Source organism: Crinia signifera, chromosome 19, assembly GCF_055691185.1.
Source record: "Crinia signifera chromosome 19, ASM5569118v1, whole genome shotgun sequence".
Classification (NCBI taxonomy): domain Eukaryota; kingdom Metazoa; phylum Chordata; class Amphibia; order Anura; family Myobatrachidae; genus Crinia; species Crinia signifera.
This window is the reverse complement of record NC_139226.1, coordinates 44,471,214-44,492,615: the sequence shown is the minus strand read 5'-3', so window position 1 is coordinate 44,492,615 and position 21,402 is coordinate 44,471,214.

Genomic DNA, 21,402 nt, shown 5'->3' with positions numbered 1-21,402 from the left:
ATATCCTGTGTCCAGTGTGAGGACATATATCCAGTGTCCAGTGTGACAGATATATCCATTGTCCAGTGTGACGACATATATACTGTGTCCAGTGTGACGACATGTGTCCAGTGTGACATCTAACCATTGTGTGACGGCATATATCCAGTGTCCAGCGTGACATATATCCATTGTCCAGTGTGACGACATATATCCTGTGTCCAGCGTGACATATATCCATTGTCCAGTGTGACGACATATATCCAGTGTCCAGTGTGACATATATCCATTGTCTAGTGTGACGACATATATCCTGTGTCCAGTGTGACTACATATATCCAGTGTCCAGTGTGACAATATATATCCAGTGTCCAATGTGACATATATCCTGTGTCCAGTGTGACGACATATATCCTGTGTCCAGTGTGACTACATATATCCAGTGTCCAGTGTGATGACATATATCCAGTGTCCAGTGTGACGACATATATCCAGTGTCCAGTGTGACATATATCCATTGTCCAGTGTGACAACATATATCCAGTGTTCAGTGTGACATGTAACCATTGTGTGACGGCATATATCCAGTGTCCAGCGTGACATATATCCATTGTCCAGTCTGACAACATATATCCTGTGTCCAGTGTGACATATATCCATTGTCCAGTGTGACGACATATATCCTGTGTCCAGTGTGACATGTAACCTTTGTGTGACGGCATATATCCTGTGTCCAGCGTGACATATATCCATTGTCCAGTGTGACGACATATATCCAGAGTCCAGTGTGACATATATCCATTGTCCAGTGTGACTACATATATCCAGTGTCCAGTGTGACAGGGGTTGTGTCCAGTGTACAGGGGCTGTGTACAGGGGTTGTGTCCAGTGTACAGGGGTTGTGTCCAGTATACACGAGCTGTGTACAGGAGCTGTGTCCAGGGTCCAGGGGCTGTGTCCAGGGGCAGTGTCCAGTGTGATGGCTGTATCCAGTGTACAGGAGCTGTGTCCCGGGGCGGTGTCCAGAGGCTGTGTCCATTGTCCAGGGGCTGTGTCCAGGGGCTGTGTCCAGGGTAACGGGCTGTGTCCATTGTCCAGGGGCTGTGTCCAGGGTGACGGGCTGTGTCCAGTGTCCAGGGGCAGTGTCAAGTGTGAAGGCTGTGTCCAGTGTACAGGAGCTGTGTCCAGGGGCGGTGTCCAGAGGCTGTGTCCAGTGTGACGGCTGTATCCATTGTCCAGGGCCTATGTCCAGTGTGACGGGCTGTGTCCAGGGGCAGTGTCCAGGGGCTGTGTCCATTGTCCAGGGGCTGTGTCCAGGGTGACGGGCTGTGTCCAGTGGCAGTGTCCAGTGTGAAGGCTGTGTCCAGTGTACAGGAGCTGTGTCCAGGGGCGGTGTCCAGAGGCTGTGTCCAGTGTGACGGCTGTGTCCATTGTCCAGGGGCTGTGTCCAGTGTGACGGGCTGTGTCCAGGGGCAGTGTCCAGGGGCTGTGTCCAGAGGCTGTGTCCATTGTCCAGGGGCTGTGTCCAGGGTGACGTGCTGTGTCCAGTGTCCAGGGGCAGTGTCCAGGGGCTGTGTCCAGGGACAGTGTCCAGTGTCCAAGGGGTTGTGTCCAGTATGACAGGCTGTGTCCAGTGTAAAGTATGAAAAATAAATAAAAGTAATAAATAAAATAAAAACACATTTTTGGAGGATGATGGAGGAGGAAATAGTGGGAGATCAGCAACCTGATAGAAGTGCTGAAGCTGCTACCACCAGTCATGACAAGGCCGATACCTCTTTGTATGTGCTCTTTGGAGCATTTCTCTTTTTTTGGGATAGTTTATTAAACTGCCACCCTGTCTGCCCCTGCAGTGCCGCTCTGCCAGGTTGGAAGTGTAAGGTCCACATGTATGTGATGCCGACTGCTGTCGCTTAGCTTAGTCATCCAGCTACCTCGGTATACCCTTTTGGCCCAACTACAGTAAATGAAAACAATTTTGTAAGCTGTGAAGTGATCAAAATTAACTAGAAATGAGTGGAAACTAATGTTATTGAGGTCAATAATACTTTAGGGGCAAAAACAGGCCCAAATTCTGTTATTTTAGCCATTTTTAGCATTTTTTAAAAAAAATCCAGATCCAAAACCAAAACCCACAATGGTGGTTTTGCCAAAACCAATCCAGATACAAAACACGAAGGAAGATCCAGATCCAAAACCAAAACCCGAAAAGTGGCCGCCGCACATCTCTAATTACAGGGTGAGCTGCTAAACTTACACACAATATGTCAGTAGTTACTCACAAAGAGTCAGTAAGCCAGTGCCATACAGATAGGCTGCCATAGATACACATGATGTGTCAGTAAGCCAGTTCTATACAGGGTAGGCTGCTATAGATACACACTATGTGTCAGTAAGACGTGCTATACAGGGTAGGCTGCTATAGATACATGTAATGTGTCAGCAAGTCGGTGCTATACAGGGTAGTAGTGTTCCCGCTAGGCTTATTTCACGGGGCGCTGCGCCCTGCCCCTTTTATAGCTGCCGATTTTCGCCCTGCCTGTTTCTGCCCGCCCTGCATAGTTAATAGCCGCTGCCGCGCTAGAAGTCTCCTCCCGCTGACAGTGTAAGCTGCTAGCGCGGCAGCGTGTGGACACTCCCCCCTCAGCCCTGACATGCCGCAGCAGCGGGGGGGACAGTGAGCACCAGGAGATCATGGGGCAGAGGCTGCTCTGTGCGTGACAGTGCGTCCCCTTGAAGACATCGGCCCAGAAGCCTGCTGGTGGTGACACCTGCTGGCTGGAGGCAGTGCTTGGCCCCCGGGGCCGGTGATGGACAGCTGGGCACCCTGGGATATGCAGCCCTCTCGCTCCCCCGCCGCCGCGCACTTGTTGATGCGCCCGAGTGCAGCGTGTAGGGGGGGTCCCGGCTCATCTGCCCCCTCTCCGCAGGCCAAACGGACTCCTCAGCGCTGCCTCTGGGGGACTTTATGGGGAATATAACGTGTCACAAAATGGATTATATAGCATAAATGTGCTGATGGTGTGACGCTCAGGTGTCACAAGATGGATTATATAGTATAAATGTGCTGATGGAGTGACGCTCAGGTGTCACAAGATGGGTTATATAGCATAAATGTGCTGATGGTGTGACGCTCAGGTGTCACAAGATGGATTATATAGTATAAATGTGCTGATGGAGTGACGCTCAGGTGTCACAAGATGGATTATATAGTATAAATGTGCTGATGGTGTGACGCTCAGGTGTCACAGGATGGATTATATAGCATAAATGTGCTGATGGTGTGAGGCTCAGGTGTCACAGGATGGATTATATAGCATAAATGTGCCGATGGTGTAACACTCCGGTGTCACAAGATGGGTGATATATCATAAATGTGCCGATGGTGTGACACTCTGGTGTCACAAGATGGTTATATAGCATAAATGTGCTGATGGTGTGACGCTCAGGTGTCACAAGATGGATTATATAGTATAAATGTGCTGATGGAGTGACGCTCAGGTGTCACAAGATGGGTTATATAGCATAAATGTGCTGATGGTGTGACGCTCAGGTGTCACAAGATGGATTATATAGTATAAATGTGCTGATGGAGTGACGCTCAGGTGTCACAAGATGGATTATATAGTATAAATGTGCTGATGGTGTGACGCTCAGGTGTCACAGGATGGATTATATAGCATAAATGTGCTGATGGTGTGAGGCTCAGGTGTCACAGGATGGATTATATAGCATAAATGTGCCGATGGTGTGACGCTCCGGTGTCACAAGTTGGGTTATATAGTATAAATGTGCTGATGGTGTGACACTCAGGTGTCACAGGATGGATTATATAGCATAAATGTGCTGATGGTGTGACGCTCCGGTGTCACAAGATGGGTTATATAGTATAAATGTGCTGATGGTGTGACACTCAGGTGTCACAGGATGGATTATATAGCATAAATGTGCTGATGGTGTGACGCTCCGGTGTTACAAGACGGTTATATAGCATAAATGTGCCGATGGTGTGACACTCGGGTGTCACAAGGAGGATTATATACTGTAGCAATAACGTGCTGATGGTTTGAAGATCAGGTGTCACCATTTTGACCTTTTAAATTAAAATGTGCCCTCGCGAATGAAAAATGTGCTCTCGCGAATGAAAAATGTGCCCTCGCGATTGAAAAATGTGCCCTCGCGATTGAAAAATGTGCCCTCGCGATTGAAAAATGTGCCGTTCCCGTGATCAGCACCCTGCCCTAAAAAATTTCTAGAGTGAACACTAGGTAGGCTACTATAGTTACACACAATTTGTCAGTAAAATGTGATATACTGTACAGGGTAGTCGTTTATAGTTACACAATGTGTCAGTAAGCCAGTGATATACAGGGTAGGTAGATGTTACACTGACGGTCAGAGAGCAGTGATTCACTCCTAACATTCCGTTTATAAATCGTTAATGGTATCATTCAGTGTTTAAGACCTAGATTGTTCGCCCACCAGGTGAAGCAATATCTTTATCAATATCTCGTTTGCTAACAATATTGCATAGAGGTGATTCAGTATATCCAATCAGCCTTCCGCAGCTATCTATCCTATGGCTTACAGGTAACTCCAATATTGAGCCCTTCTGTCTAGGCCACACACAGTAACCTATCACTGTTACCATAACAACACAGGTGTTCCGCCAATGCGCATTTCACTTTAATGGCTTTATCAGGGTTGCACATGACCAGTAGCGGTGCCCGAACAGACCTTCTGAGAGCACAGAGGCTGAAGCAGCACTGACAGACCCCTACCCAAACTTTAGTATGGTACTTGGCAAGGCCTGATACACTTGACAGCATTAAGACATGTTATATTGGTATAAAAAACCCTGCCCCAATCTGCAAAGCGCCTCCCACTTTGGTAATATATTTGCCAATTTCAGGGTTGTAAATTGAGGCAGGTAGGAGATATGCTATTCTGCCCTTGCTTATACATACACATAGTCTAAAGGTGGCCATACACACTCAGATTTATCTTCAGATCTGGCTGCTTGAAACAAAACAATGGTTATGGATGAGAGCAAATGACAGTTGACCATTTGCTTGGAAATGTTGGAAAACAGACAAACTGTCACTCATCCATAACCATGTTTTTGTTCCAACCAGCCAGATCTGAAGATAAATCTTACTAGTGTATGGGCACCACTTTATTTGTATACATATATTTGCCAGTCTGGCTGCTGCTAATACCTGTGTGATGACATCACAATGGCCCTGTGATGACATAACAGTGATTCTATGATGTCACAATGCCTGGTGAGCCAGGACGGAACACTAGGAGTCATTCTGTTGCCTGGTCCCGACTTGTGCAGTCAGAGCTTTTGAACGTGTCTGATTATTCAGCATTTTCAGTTCATATATTGTGTTTGGAGAGGAGCAAGGAGAGAGAGGAGAGAGAGTAGGAAGGAGGAGACAAACGGGAGCAGCCCTGCGCTGCGTCCCGTTCTATAGTGGCAAGGTAAGTGCGCTCTTATTTCTATTCATTCTTTTTGTTTGAGCAATTGGGGTTCTTCATGGATTTCTTAAGGGGCGAGGCTCACCTGAAAGTGGGCGTGTCATAGCATAGAAGGCGGTTATGTCCCAATTTAGTGGGTGTTTCAGGGGGTCTTTGCCCAAACCTGAGGGGTTATTTATTATTTATATCACTGTCGGTTCCCAATGACCCCCAACATTTTTGGCGTTCAATATGAGCTAAAATCGTTATTCGATTCCAGTGGGTTTGTGTCCCCCCTTCCCCCCCACACACACACACACACACACACACACACACACAAACACTTTTTTATTTTGGTTTAAAACCTTTATTTTTGTTGGTGGTTAAATAATCACAATTTGCATGTTACAATGGGCACCGATATTATGCCCACATTTCACTGCAAATGAGGTTGCTGATAAATGGGCTTTAAATAATAAAGCCCTTTATTTCCCCCATTACTCCATTATGGTATTGTATTCGCTGATACCTGCATATCTGTGGTCAGTTGTGTAACACATATTTATACTGATCCTACTAGCGGAGCATTGTGATTCCGGATTATAATTGTATGAATATGAAATGAATTGTAACATTGTGACAGGAGATCGGGGACCATATTCACTTTTTTGCTTTTCATGGCGCCCAGAGAGGTCGCGTATAGTAGCGTAAAGGGCTCGCTTGGCTGCCTATTTCCGCTGCCTATCAAGCAGGTAAACTCCATCCCGCCAAAGGCACGCCCACCCCGCCACACAAATACCCGCACTATGCTGCAAACGCGTACGCTTACACATTCACGCGTAAGCACCTGCATCGAATGATTTTTCCTCTGTTCGTTGTGTTTCCGTCCTTTATGACTAGAAGGGATATTTGTGTATAGCTTATTTGTTATTTAATATTTCTATTTTATCTTTAATTAAGGTGACGCAGTTAGTCAAACTTGCTACAAGAGGGGAAATGGCCCAATTGCCATCAGAGAGCCAAACCAAACAAGAACCCCGGGAGAGGCAGATGCCCCCGGCACCGCGGGTAAGACAGGCCCCACCGCCTCCCCGCGAGAAAAAGGCACCACCGCCTCCACGCGAGAGAAAGGCACCACCGCCTCCCCGCGAGAGAAAGGCCCCACCGCCTCCCTGTGAGAGAAAGGCCCCACCGCCTCCCTGCGAGAGAAAGGCCCCACCAGCACCGAGGGAGAGACAGGCCCCACCGGCACCGAGGGAGAGACAGGCCCCACCGACACCAAGGGAGAGACAGGCCCCACCGGCACCAAGGGAAAGACAGGCTCCATCGGCACCAAGGGAGAGACAGTCCCCACCGGCACCAAGGGAAAGACAGGCCCCACCGGCACCAAGGGAGAGACAGGCTTCCTCACCATTGAGGAATTCGCCCCTGTTAATATCCACGGTGTGGCAAAAGCCACCGTCACGATCAACGGAATGGTATACGCCCCCATCACCATCCATGGAGAGGCAAGAGCCCCCGTTCCAATCCACGGAGTGGCATGAGAACCCATTCTCAATAGACTGGTATTCCGAGATCCCGGAAACATCCCCGGAGTGGCAAGAGTCTCAGGAAGCATCCACTGAGTGGCAAGAGTCCCAGGAAGCATCCACGGTGTGGCAAGAGTCCCTGGAAGTATCCATGGTGTGGCAAGAGTCCCAGGAAACCTACACGGAGCGGCAAGAGACCCAAGAAACATCTATGGAGTGGCCCCCTGTCACCACCCACAGAGTGGTATACGCCCCCGTCACCATCCACGGAGTGGTATGCACCCCCGCCGCCATCCACGGAATGGCATGCGCCCCCGTCACCATTTACGGAGTGGCAAGCGTCCCTGTCACTGGAGTGGCATGCACCCCCTATACCATCCAAGGAGTGGTATGCACCCCTGTCACCATCACGGAGTGGCATGCACTCCCAATGTAGAGGCGTCCCACTACATTTCAACTTCTGTTAAATATGGAATATTGCACATAACAACCAATCAGACTGTATCTATTATCTCCTATACGATACTTAATAAATGAGTAGTCTAGATAATAGACAAATTATTTATTTAGTATTGTCTAGGAGATACTAGATAGAATCTGATTGGTTGTTATGGGCAACATCCCATCTTATACCCCATCATGTGTTATTTCCAACAACAATTTGGGTAATAAAATGAGTGGTGAATAATACTGTATCTCTGTGGTTATTTCCTCATTTGGAGCGTCTCCATGCTGGGTGAATGCTTGGCGGCTACAGTGTCAGAATATGTCAAATAAAACATGTGTACATTTACTTTTTTAAATATGTCTACACACATCTCAGAGGGTTCCTTGGTCTATGAGAAGACCTAGCCATTACCCGATAATTCTGTCTGCACACATCTCAGAGGGCTCCTTGGTCTATGAGAAGGACCTAGTCATTACCCATCATTCGCCTGTCTACACACATCTCAGAGGGTTCCTTGGTCTATGAGGAGACATAGCCATTACCCATGATTCTTCTATCTACATACATCTCAGAGGGTTCCTTGGTTCCTTTCTCCTATCTACAGACATCTCAAAGGGTTTCTTGATCTATGAGGAGACATAGCCATTACCCCATCATTCTCCTGTCTACACACAACTCAGATGGGTTCCTTGGTCTATGAGGAGATGCAGCCATTACCTCATCATTATTGTGTCTACATACAGGACATCTCAGAGGGTTCCTTGGTCTAGGAGGAGACCCCTTGGTCTAGGAGGAGACCCCATCATTCTCCTGTTTACACACATCTCAGAGGGTTCCTTGCTTTGGTCCTTGCAGTATTTAAAACAGCCATTACAATCCTGTAATTTCAGTAATGTTACAAATGCCTGGGGAGTTCATACAGTAGGTTGCGGCACATTCAAAATGTTACCTCAGGAAACAAAATGGCCACTTCACAAAGCGCTGCAGTGAGGCCCCTCGTTCACAGTGACTGATATTTTGCATCTTCCTAACAAGTTTGTGCTAAAATAATGCACACAAACCAATATTAGCATTGCTGTCTGTCAAAAAAAGTGTATTAGTAGGTCGACGATAACTAGGTCAACGGTCATTAGGTCAACCACTATTGGTCGACAGTTGGAAAGAGATAAAAACAGCCAACCAGCTTCTAACGGCCATGTTACGGCCTGTGTTTCAAAAATGTCAGCTAAGAGCTGATTGGTTGGTACCTTAGCTCTCTCCAATCTTTGATAAATATCCTCCTTACAGACACAGCAGGCTTCTTCCGAACACTTCAAGTCCAGCGCTTATTTGGTGCAGACAAGGAAATGGGTAATTATGTCCTGACAGTACAGTGTATAGAATACAAAAAGACCGACAAGCCTTGATGAACAGCACACGTGGCACACTTATCTCTCTCCTTATGTACACACCACTGGAGAGTGGTATAGTCAGATGATTATCGATTTTGGCCACACTTTATTTCATACAAACGGAAAAGAGGAGACGCCCAATCCACATGTGGTAGGGAATATGGATTGTATGCTCCACTGGGGCAGGGACTGATGTGAATGTTCAAATATTCTCTGTAAAGTGCAGCGGAATCTGTGTGCGCTATATAAGAAACTGCTAATAAATAAATTAATAATATAGGAATGTATGGTATTTTCTCCCCACTCAGGCAGGCATCTTCGATGATGGGTATCCATATATAACAAGAATCCCTTTCAATACTGCAGTCATCTCTACTGTATAAACCAGTTTGAGGTGGAGAAGAGGAGACTAATATACCTTCATAGGGATGTATTATCTATTGAAAGCGCTGATGAACGAGACACGATTTCATATGGTCCTGCATATGATCTTTTTCTTTCATGTGTTTATATGGTGTGGGGACACCATCCCTGTGTCTTCATCCACCAAGATTTATTCTAAGCGCGATTTGAACACCTTTATATTACTTTCATACTATAGAGTAGGCTACTATAGTTACACACAATGTGTCAGTAAGCTAGTGCTATTACAGGTAGAGATGAGCGGGTCCGGATCCCCGAGATCCGACAGATCCGAATCTCGGGATCCGAGGCGGCTCAGGAGTTCCCGCCTCAATTCCGGACCGAAAACGAGGCAAAACATCATCATCGCGCTGTCGGATTCTCGCGGGAGCGGGATCTTTTAAAAGACGCACGCGCGCTCGACATCTTCACTCCAATCTTGGAGAGTGAAGAGGGTGGTTGGGAAGTGGTGCTGTGCTCCGTGCCATGCTGTGCTGTGCTCCGTGACCTGCCCTGTGCCCTCACTGCCCTGAGCCCTGTAGTGTGATTTAAATAACTAGGTGCTGCAGTGCTCACACGCAGGGGCTGCAGTGTCCACTGTCCAGGGGATGTCCTGTGGCCCGTGCCCTGTTGTGATTTATTTAGCCCTAAGCCCTGTGTTGTGATTTATTTAGCCCTGAGCCCTGTGTTGTGTGCTTTAACTAACTAACTCAGTGCTGCAGTGCTCACACGCAGGGGCTGCAGTGCTGCTGAGTAGTACACTGAGTACAGGGGCTGCAGTAATACAAGGGGCTGTGTCCAGTGTGACGGCCTATATCCATTGTCCAGTGTCACGAGTCACGACATATATCCTGTGTCCAATGTGACTACATATATCCATTGTCCAGTGTGACGACATATATCCTGTGTCCAGTGTGACGACATATATCCTATGTCCAGTGTGACGACATATATCCATTGTCCAGTGTGACGACATATATCCTGTGTCCAGTGTGATGACATATATCCTGTGTCCAGTGTGAGGACATATATCCTGTGTCCAGTGTGAGGACATATATCCAGTGTCCAGTGTGACAGATATATCCATTGTCCAGTGTGACGACATATATACTGTGTCCAGTGTGACGACATGTGTCCAGTGTGACATCTAACCATTGTGTGACGGCATATATCCAGTGTCCAGCGTGACATATATCCATTGTCCAGTGTGACGACATATATCCTGTGTCCAGCGTGACATATATCCATTGTCCAGTGTGACGACATATATCCAGTGTCCAGTGTGACATATATCCATTGTCTAGTGTGACGACATATATCCTGTGTCCAGTGTGACTACATATATCCAGTGTCCAGTGTGACAATATATATCCAGTGTCCAATGTGACATATATCCTGTGTCCAGTGTGACGACATATATCCTGTGTCCAGTGTGACTACATATATCCAGTGTCCAGTGTGATGACATATATCCAGTGTCCAGTGTGACGACATATATCCAGTGTCCAGTGTGACATATATCCATTGTCCAGTGTGACAACATATATCCAGTGTTCAGTGTGACATGTAACCATTGTGTGACGGCATATATCCAGTGTCCAGCGTGACATATATCCATTGTCCAGTCTGACAACATATATCCTGTGTCCAGTGTGACATATATCCATTGTCCAGTGTGACGACATATATCCTGTGTCCAGTGTGACATGTAACCTTTGTGTGACGGCATATATCCTGTGTCCAGCGTGACATATATCCATTGTCCAGTGTGACGACATATATCCAGAGTCCAGTGTGACATATATCCATTGTCCAGTGTGACTACATATATCCAGTGTCCAGTGTGACAGGGGTTGTGTCCAGTGTACAGGGGCTGTGTACAGGGGTTGTGTCCAGTGTACAGGGGTTGTGTCCAGTATACACGAGCTGTGTACAGGAGCTGTGTCCAGGGTCCAGGGGCTGTGTCCAGGGGCAGTGTCCAGTGTGATGGCTGTATCCAGTGTACAGGAGCTGTGTCCCGGGGCGGTGTCCAGAGGCTGTGTCCATTGTCCAGGGGCTGTGTCCAGGGGCTGTGTCCAGGGTAACGGGCTGTGTCCATTGTCCAGGGGCTGTGTCCAGGGTGACGGGCTGTGTCCAGTGTCCAGGGGCAGTGTCAAGTGTGAAGGCTGTGTCCAGTGTACAGGAGCTGTGTCCAGGGGCGGTGTCCAGAGGCTGTGTCCAGTGTGACGGCTGTATCCATTGTCCAGGGCCTATGTCCAGTGTGACGGGCTGTGTCCAGGGGCAGTGTCCAGGGGCTGTGTCCATTGTCCAGGGGCTGTGTCCAGGGTGACGGGCTGTGTCCAGTGGCAGTGTCCAGTGTGAAGGCTGTGTCCAGTGTACAGGAGCTGTGTCCAGGGGCGGTGTCCAGAGGCTGTGTCCAGTGTGACGGCTGTGTCCATTGTCCAGGGGCTGTGTCCAGTGTGACGGGCTGTGTCCAGGGGCAGTGTCCAGGGGCTGTGTCCAGAGGCTGTGTCCATTGTCCAGGGGCTGTGTCCAGGGTGACGTGCTGTGTCCAGTGTCCAGGGGCAGTGTCCAGGGGCTGTGTCCAGGGACAGTGTCCAGTGTCCAAGGGGTTGTGTCCAGTATGACAGGCTGTGTCCAGTGTAAAGTATGAAAAATAAATAAAAGTAATAAATAAAATAAAAACACATTTTTGGAGGATGATGGAGGAGGAAATAGTGGGAGATCAGCAACCTGATAGAAAGAGAACCGAGGGCTGATTAAGCTAGAGGTGCCATAAACTGCTGAAGGAATCCCAGATGCCTGCACTTTAAGTTGTGTTTGTTAAGGGGGCTATGATGCTGCAGCAAGTAGCCAATTAGGGAGCAGGGGAGGAGTTACTGCAGTTAGGAATAGCCAGAGGGTCAGGTGATCTGCCTCTCTGGTCCGAATTTCCTGGCTGTAAGGTGTGTTCAGAACCCCCTCCTGTACAACTACTTTGATTCTGCTTGATTCCTTATATCCCTCATAATCCTCACATCTCCTCTTTCTTTAGATATCTCTCTCCTCTCTCTCCCCTATCTCGCTCTTTTCCGGGGTTCTGACAGCCTTCTCTGTCCCTGCAGCGTGCTCCTCAGCAGTACGGCCTAGTTATGCCGCGCCCACGTAGAGCGCGCAACCCACCCGCCCGTTACCTGGATCAGGGCTCCCCCTCTGATCCTGCCCCGGCTGGCGGCGAGCCGGCTGGGCGGGGATGCAGAGCGGCGGTGAGACAGGGTGCGCGGCGGGGCGCAAGGGGGGCCGCGTCATCGGCTGATGACGCGGTCACCCGCGGCGTTAGGCCGCGACCGCGCAGGGTGGTTAGTGCGCCCGCCGGAGGTAGCGGAGGCTCCCCTGGGGGCAGCGCGGGTCCCAGGAGAGGCACCAGGTCGAGGGGGAGTTCAGCAGGGCATGCGATAGGCGCTCCCACAGTGCGGCAAGATGGCCGCCGGGCTACAGCAGCGCGCAGCGTTCCACAGCAGGCCCAGAGTGCTCGCACTCCCCCAGCATCCAGGAGACCGGCGGGGAGGGGGGCGCAGGGTGCTCCTGCCATCACCAGCGTAGCGCTTGATGGAGCTACAGCTCCACTGCCAGCAACCCCACGGCGCCTGCCGGCGGGGCCCCCCATGACTCCCCTGCAGAGAGCTAGAAGGAGGTGGCTCAGCAGGGCCCGCCTGTTGCCACAGGGCCATAGGCCATCACAGGGTGTGGAGTCTAACATCGCTGCTCCAGCCCCTCCCCCTGCGCAGACGTCTTCACCGACTGTTGACATGGCTGTGGTGCGACAGCTAGTGGCTATGCTGACACCGCAGGCGGGTCAGCTGCCGGCACCACCCACCGCGACAGGTCCAGGGTCCCTTCCCCCCGCTATCCCTTCTGCTGGTAGTATGGCTGACGGAGGGCCTGCTGCTCACGTGATGGCTGCCCTTGGTTTTTCACCCGCGGCAACGGGTTCCATTCCTTCCGCGGTCCCGGGCCCAGCAGTGACACCGCAACGGCTGGCGGGTGTCGAGGCAGCAGGGCCGACAGAGGTGGCCGGTCCTTCGGGGTCCACAGGAGCGTCCACAGCAGGAGCTGTTCCAGGTGGGTCCTCTAGCACACGCAAAAAGCGCAGGCGTAGACGTTCCCATACCTCCTCGTCATCGGGGTCCGAATCAGTGACGTCCGGTGAGGAAGGGGGTCATAGGTCCAGACGCAGGCACCGCCGTTCTGGGAGACGCCGCAGGCGATCCCAGTCCTCTAGCGGTGACTCAGGCTCCCCGCTGTTCCCCAAGGGACAGGTAGTACACTGCGAAAATACCGCGGTGCTGAGAGGCCTGCGGCGTAGCGTCAGGGACCGCATCAGGGAGGGCAAGTACGTGAGCTTTTTCACCATGACTGCCCAAGATGAGAAAGATTATCGCGCAGCGAAGCGCAGAGGGGGCATAGGGGAGGCTGCTTATTGCACGTACCAGAGGTGGCAAGTGGGACTATTCATGTTCGCGGCTTGCTATTTGGAAACCAGGCCCCAGGAACATATGAATGTGATAAGGTACATTCACATGATGCATGCCATGTACATGGATGATGGCGAGAGCGTATGGAGGGCCTATGATGAGCAATTCCGGCGAAAGCAGTCGGGTTGCGAGATCATGGCTCTCGGGGCCAAGGATGTCGAGATCTGGATGGGTAAGAAGCCATCGGCTTCGACCACCGCGACTGCTGCATCCGCGGCCCCGGCAGCGCCGGCGGTCCCGCGCAGGGGCCCTTCGTCCTTTCGCGGGGGCGTAGGCGGAGGGCAGGCAGCTGGGAGATGCTTTGCGTTTAATGGGGCAGGATGCGCGGCGGGTGCTCGCTGCAGATTCAAACATCAATGCTCCAAGTGCTGGGGAGGGCACTCGGTCAAGGAATGCCCGCGCTCCAAGCAAGCAGGCGGGGCTGCCAGGAATAATGCCGGAGCAGCCCCGGCTCCAGACCCTCCTCAGTAGGGCTCCTTCTCCGGTGAGGGGTGACCGCCTGGCCGCTTGGCTGGAGCGGTACCCCCTCAGGGAGGAGGCACAGTTTCTGGCCACAGGTTTCTCGCAAGGATTCCGTCTCCCCATCCGTGGAGAGGTGGCATCTGGGTGTCCTAGAAACCTGAAATCTGCCATCGATATGCCCCATGTAGTCCTAGAGAAGGTGGCGAAGGAAGTAAGCCTGGGGAGGATGGTGGGCCCATTTCCTGAACCCCCGGTTCAGAATTTGGTCCTGTCCCCGGTGGGGGTGGTGCCCAAGAAAGAGCAGGGCAAGTTCCGTCTGATACAACACCTATCCCACCCCCCGGGGCTATCAGTGAATGACGCAATTCCGGCGGAGTTGTGTCATGTACGATACCAATCCTTTGAAGAGGCTTTGACGATAGTGCGCAGCTTTGGGAAGCGGGCGCTGCTGGCCAAGGTGGACGTGGAGTCAGCATTTAGATTACTCCCCCTGCACCCCGACTCCTTTCGGTTCATGGGGTTCAAGCTGCCTTCCGGGTTTTACGTAGATCGTTGCTTGCCCATGGGCTGTTCAGTGTCCTGCGCCTACTTCGAATGCTTTAGCAGCTTCCTGCATTGGTGTGTCACGGAGAGCTCGGGCGAGACAGGGGTCGCCCATTATCTGGACGACTTCCTGTGCGTTGGCCCGGCTGATTCCCCACGTTGAACGCAATGCAACAGCTGTTTGGCTACTTCGGAGTCCCCATCGCGGCAGACAAGACAGAGGGGCCGACTACGTGCCTGTCTTTCCTGGGTATTGAGATTGACACGCAGGCCGGGTGCTGCAGGTTGCCCTCCGATAAGCTTGCACGGCTGCGGGGGGCGATCTCCCAGTCCCTGGCCTCTGGCAAGCTCAGGGTGCGCCAGCTCCAGTCCCTACTGGGACTGTTCCACTTCGCGTGCCGGGTTATCCCCATGGGCCGGGTCTTCTGCCGAAAACTAGAACTCGCCATGTCCGGCCCCAATAGGCCCCAGTTCTTTGTACGCCTGAACGCAGAGCTTAAGAGAGACCTTAGGGTGTGGGAAGTTTTCCTGCGCGAATTCAACGGGGTACTGTTGTGGCCTAGCCCTGCAAGTAACAGTAGAGATTTGCAGCTATACACTGATGCCGCGGGGGGTATTGGTTTCGGCGCGTTCCTGCACGGATCCTGGTGCGCTGCGACATGGCCGGACGAATGGGTGGAGGAAGGGCTCACCAGGAACATGCTACTGCTGGAACTGTTCCCAATAGTGGTGGCCTTAGAACTTTGGGGCGACCGCTTGCACGATGCCTGCATCACTTTCTGGTGTGATAACCTGGGGGTGGTGCAGGCCATCAATAAGCAGAGCTCGTCTTCGCTGCCGGTAGTACGTTTGTTGGCCCGCCTTGTTTTGAAATGTTTGCAGATTAACTTGCATTTTGTTGCCAGGCACGTGCCAGGGGTGGACAACTCGATTGCCGATGCCCTGTCCAGACGTGACTGGGCTAGGTTTTGGTCCCTGGCGCCAGGGGCCGAATTGATTGGTGAGCTCTGTCCTCCTTATGTTTGGCAGGTCATCAGGCAGGCATGGAGGAACTAGCCATGCGGGCTATTGCCCCCAGGACGCTGCGTTGTTACCAAGCTGGCTGGCTGGAATGGGAACAATTCAGACTGTCCGCATCCCAAGCAGGTAAGGCCCCGAGTGATGCCATGACGGCTTTTGTGTGGAGTTTGTACTCCGGGGGGCAGACTGTGTCGGCCGTGAGACGGCTGTTGGCCGGTGTGTCGTTCTTCTCATCGCTGTATGGGAGATCGGACCCCGGCCGGTCTTTCGTGGTGTCTAGAGCCTTGAGGGGATGGCGCCGCGCTTGCCCTGTGGCTCCGGATAGCAGGCGGCCCATAGACGTGTCCCTGCTGCCTCCTTTATTGGGGGCGGTGAGGGATATCTGTCATTCCGATTATGAGGTCCGGCTGTTTCGCCTAGCATATGCTATGGCTTTCCACGGAGCTTTCAGGGTTGGCGAGCTGGTAGCCCCGTCAAGGCAGCGGCCTTCGCCTCTGTCGATAGAGGACGTGGTGATTCAGGTCGACTTGGTTTGGTGTCGGGTCCGGCGTTCCAAGACGGACCAGGCTGGAAGAGGTCAATGGCTGTCATTGCAGCCGTGCCCGGTGGAAGGGATATGCCCAGTGGCGATGGCAAGTTCCTACGCCCTGTTGCGGCCCGACTGCCCGGGGGCGTGGCTAATGCACTTGGATGGTTCCTCATTGACCAAATACCAGTTCTGCCACGTTTTGGGGCGTGCCCTGGTCTCGCTTGGCCTTGATCCGAGGGAGTTTGGAACACACTCTTTTCGGATTGGGGCGGCCACATCTGCCGCTGCTGGGGGTCAATCCGACGCGGAGATACAGTCTCTGGGTCGATGGCGTTCGGCAGCATTCCGCAGATACATTCGGCCTGGTCTATCTGTCCAACTGCCTGACTGTAGCCGACTGGACGCATAAGTACTCGTCTCACTTTAGCGGGAGTCTTGAGGTGGTCCACTTTCCCCCGGGGGCACAATTCGGCTGAATTACAATTTGACATGGCGTCCTGGATAGTTTACTCCGGGGGTTTTCTGTGCAGTGTGCCTCAAGGTCTGGTCGGCTACGGTTCCTTTCTCTTCTCTCCCTCTCCAGTGTGTTTGATTTGTTGAGAGCGGCGAGATGTGATGGCATGCGTCCTAACCTGTTTACATCTTGCAGGTCGCAGAGACGTCAAGACGGTGTGGGTGATGGGACACTCGTTTGTCCACTGGGCATCAAAAGCGTGTGAAAGTTTGAGTGGGGGTATGCGTGCAAAAGCTCGAATGGTTCGATGGTTGGGAGTGCGTGGCATGCTTTGGGGAGCGTTGCAGGGCCTATTGCTAAGGTCAGTGAGGGACTTTGGAGTCCCTGAGGTGCTAATTTTGCACCTGGGCGGAAACGATCTAGGCCGATGCACTGCCTTAGAGTTGCGGTCAATTATTATCAGGGACCTGCACATTATAGCCCAGACGCTCCCCTGCTGCCGCCTGGTCTGGTCCTCCATGATCCCCAGGCGGGTCTGGAGGACAGCCAGGTCAGGGCCCCGCTTGGATGGCGCACGGAGAAAGGTCAATGCTGCGGTGCAGCGATACCTGTTGGCGAATAGCGGTGGTGTCATCAGGCATGACTCCATCGTCTATAAGCGGGGTTCCCTGTATAGGCCGGACGGTGTCCATTTGAGTCCCGAAGGAATGGAGATATTCCTGGACGACCTGTTTAGAGGTTTTTAGTGAAGTTCTGGTTGTTAGGTAGAAGTGCTGAGCGTTAGGGTGGCGGTGCTGCAGCCTAAGGCTTGGCTTGTGGCGGTAAAGAACGGTCCTTGTTCAAATGCTGATATGAGGATAGTGGGGTGCGCTCTCCCCTCAATGATACGCCACGAGCCCATGCCCCTTGGACAGGGGATGGGCTGCACCATCCGCACGGGTGGGTTGCGTGGGAGAGTTGAACACCAACGCTGTGTGAATGGTGTGATGTCATCTTACCCTTCTTTTCTCTATGACCGTTCTTTAGGGCCGCCACCCTCTTTTATATAAGATCAATATATATAAATAGTTGTCAATAATAAATTTGACATTCATATTGAAACGCCAGCACTTGTGTCTGTCTCTTTATTTTAGTATAAGTTAGTTAAGTTTAGATAAGTTATTAAAGTGGCGGGGCATAAGGATTACCGATGGCAAGTTTAGTGCTGAAGCTGCTACCACCAGTCATGACAAGGCCGATACCTCTTTGTATGTGCTCTTTGGAGCATTTCTCTTTTTTTGGGATAGTTTATTAAACTGCCACCCTGTCTGCCCCTGCAGTGCCGCTCTGCCAGGTTGGAAGTGTAAGGTCCACATGTATGTGATGCCGACTGCTGTCGCTTAGCTTAGTCATCCAGCTACCTTGGTATACCCTTTTGGCCCAACTACAGTAAATGAAAACAATTTTGTAAGCTGTGAAGTGATCAAAATTAACTAGAAATGAGTGGAAACTAATGTTATTGAGGTCAATAATACTTTAGGGGCAAAATCAGGCCCAAATTCTGTTATTTTAGCCATTTTTAGCATTTTTTTAAAAAAATCCAGATCCAAAACCAAAACCCACAATGGTGGTTTTGCCAAAACCAATCCAGATACAAAACACGAAGGAAGATCCAGATCCAAAACCAAAACCCGAAAAGTGGCCGCCGCACATCTCTAATTACAGGGTGAGCTGCTAAACTTACACACAATATGTCAGTAGTTACTCACAAAGAGTCAGTAAGCCAGTGCCATACAGATAGGCTGCCATAGATACACACGATGTGTCAGTAAGCCAGTTCTATACAGGGTAGGCTGCTATAGATACACACTATGTGTCAGTAAGACGTGCTATACAGGGTAGGCTGCTATAGATACATGTAATGTGTCAGCAAGTCGGTGCTATACAGGGTAGTAGTGTTCCCGCTAGGCTTATTTCACGGGGCGCTGCGCCCTGCCCCTTTTATAGCTGCCAATTTTCGCCCTGCCTGTTTCTGCCCGCCCTGCATAGTTAATAGCCGCTGCCGCGCTAGAAGTCTCCTCCCGCTGACAGTGTAAGCTGCTAGCGCGGCAGCGTGTGGACACTCCCCCCTCAGCCCTGACATGCCGCAGCAGCGGGGGGGACAGTGAGCACCAGGAGATCATGGGGCAGAGGCTGCTCTGTGCGTGACAGTGCGTCCCCTTGAAGACATCGGCCCAGAAGCCTGCTGGTGGTGACACCTGCTGGCTGGAGGCAGTGCTTGGCCCCCGGGGCCGGTGATGGACAGCTGGGCACCCTGGGATATGCAGCCCTCTCGCTCCCCCGCCGCCGCGCACTTGTTGATGCGCCCGAGTGCAGCGTGTAGGGGGGGTCCCGGCTCATCTGCCCCCTCTCCGCAGGCCAAACGGACTCCTCAGCGCTGCCTCTGGGGGACTTTATGGGGAATATAACGTGTCACAAAATGGATTATATAGCATAAATGTGCTGATGGTGTGACGCTCAGGTGTCACAAGATGGATTATATAGTATAAATGTGCTGATGGAGTGACGCTCAGGTGTCACAAGATGGGTTATATAGCATAAATGTGCTGATGGTGTGATGCTCAGGTGTCACAAGATGGATTATATAGTATAAATGTGCTGATGGAGTGACGCTCAGGTGTCACAAGATGGATTATATAGTATAAATGTGCTGATGGTGTGACGCTCAGGTGTCACAGGATGGATTATATAGCATAAATGTGCTGATGGTGTGACGCTCAGGTGTCACAAGATGGGTTATATAGCATAAATGTGCTGATGGTGTAACGCTCAGGTGTCACAGGATGGATTATATAGCATAAATGTGCTGATGGTGTGAGGCTCAGGTGTCACAGGATGGATTATATAGCATAAATGTGCCGATGGTGTAACACTCCGGTGTCACAAGATGGGTGATATATCATAAATGTGCCGATGGTGTGACACTCTGGTGTCACAAGATGGTTATATAGCATAAATGTGCTGATGGTGTGACGCTCAGGTGTCACAGGATGGATTATATAGCATAAATGTGCTGATGGTGTGACGCTCCGGTGTCACAAGTTGGGTTATATAGTATAAATGTGCTGATGGTGTGACACTCAGGTGTCACAGGATGGATTATATAGCATAAATGTGCTGATGGTGTGACGCTCCGGTGTCACAAGATGGGTTATATAGTATAAATGTGCTGATGGTGTGACACTCAGGTGTCACAGGATGGATTATATAGCATAAATGTGCTGATGGTGTGACGCTCCGGTGTTACAAGACGGTTATATAGCATAAATGTGCCGATGGTGTGACGCTCGGGTGTCACAAGGAGGATTATATACTGTAGCAATAACGTGCTGATGGTTTGAAGATCAGGTGTCACCATTTTGACCTTTTAAATTAAAATGTGCCCTCGCGAATGAAAAATGTGCTCTCGCGAATGAAAAATGTGCCCTCGCGATTGAAAAATGTGCCCTCGCGATTGAAAAATGTGCCCTCGCGATTGAAAAATGTGCCGTTCCCGTGATCAGCACCCTGCCCTAAAAAATTTCTAGAGTGAACACTAGGTAGGCTACTATAGTTACACACAATTTGTCAGTAAAATGTGATATACTGTACAGGGTAGTCGTTTATAGTTACACAATGTGTCAGTAAGCCAGTGATATACAGGGTAGGTAGATGTTACACTGACGGTCAGAGAGCAGTGATTCACTCCTAACATTCCGTTTATAAATCGTTAATGGTATCATTCAGTGTTTAAGACCCAGATTGTTCGCCCACCAGGTGAAGCAATATCTTTATCAATATCTCGTTTGCTAACAATATTGCATAGAGGTGATTCAGTATATCCAATCAGCCTTCCGCAGCTATCTATCCTAAGGCTTACAGGTAACTCCACTATTGAGCCCTTCTGTCTAGGCCACACACAGTAACCTATCACTGCTACCATAACAACACAGGTGTTCCGCCAATGCGCATTTCACTTTAATGGCTTTATCAGGGTTGCACATGACCAGTAGCGGTGCCCGAACAGACCTTGAGAGCACAGAGGCTGAAGCAGCACTGACAGACCCCTACCCAAACTTTAGTATGGTACTTGGCAAGGCCTGATACACTTGACAGCATTAAGACATGTTATATTGGTATAAAAAACCCTGCCCCAATCTGCAAAGCGCCTCCCACTTTGGTAATATATTTGCCAATTTCAGGGTTGTAAATTGAGGCAGGTAGGAGATATGCTATTCTGCCCTTGCTTATACATACACATAGTCTAAAGGTGGCCATACACACTCAGATTTATCTTCAGATCTGGCTGCTTGAAACAAAACAATGGTTATGGATGAGAGCAAATGACAGTTGACCATTTGCTTGGAAATGTTGGAAAACAGACAAACTGTCACTCATCCATAACCATGTTTTTGTTCCAACCAGCCAGATCTGAAGATAAATCTTACTAGTGTATGGGCACCACTTTATTTGTATACATATATTTGCCAGTCTGGCTGCTGCTAATACCTGTGTGATGACATCACAATGGCCCTGTGATGACATAACAGTGATTCTATGATGTCACAATGCCTGGTGAGCCAGGACGGAACACTAGGAGTCATTCTGTTGCCTGGTCCCGACTTGTGCAGTCAGAGCTTTTGAACGTGT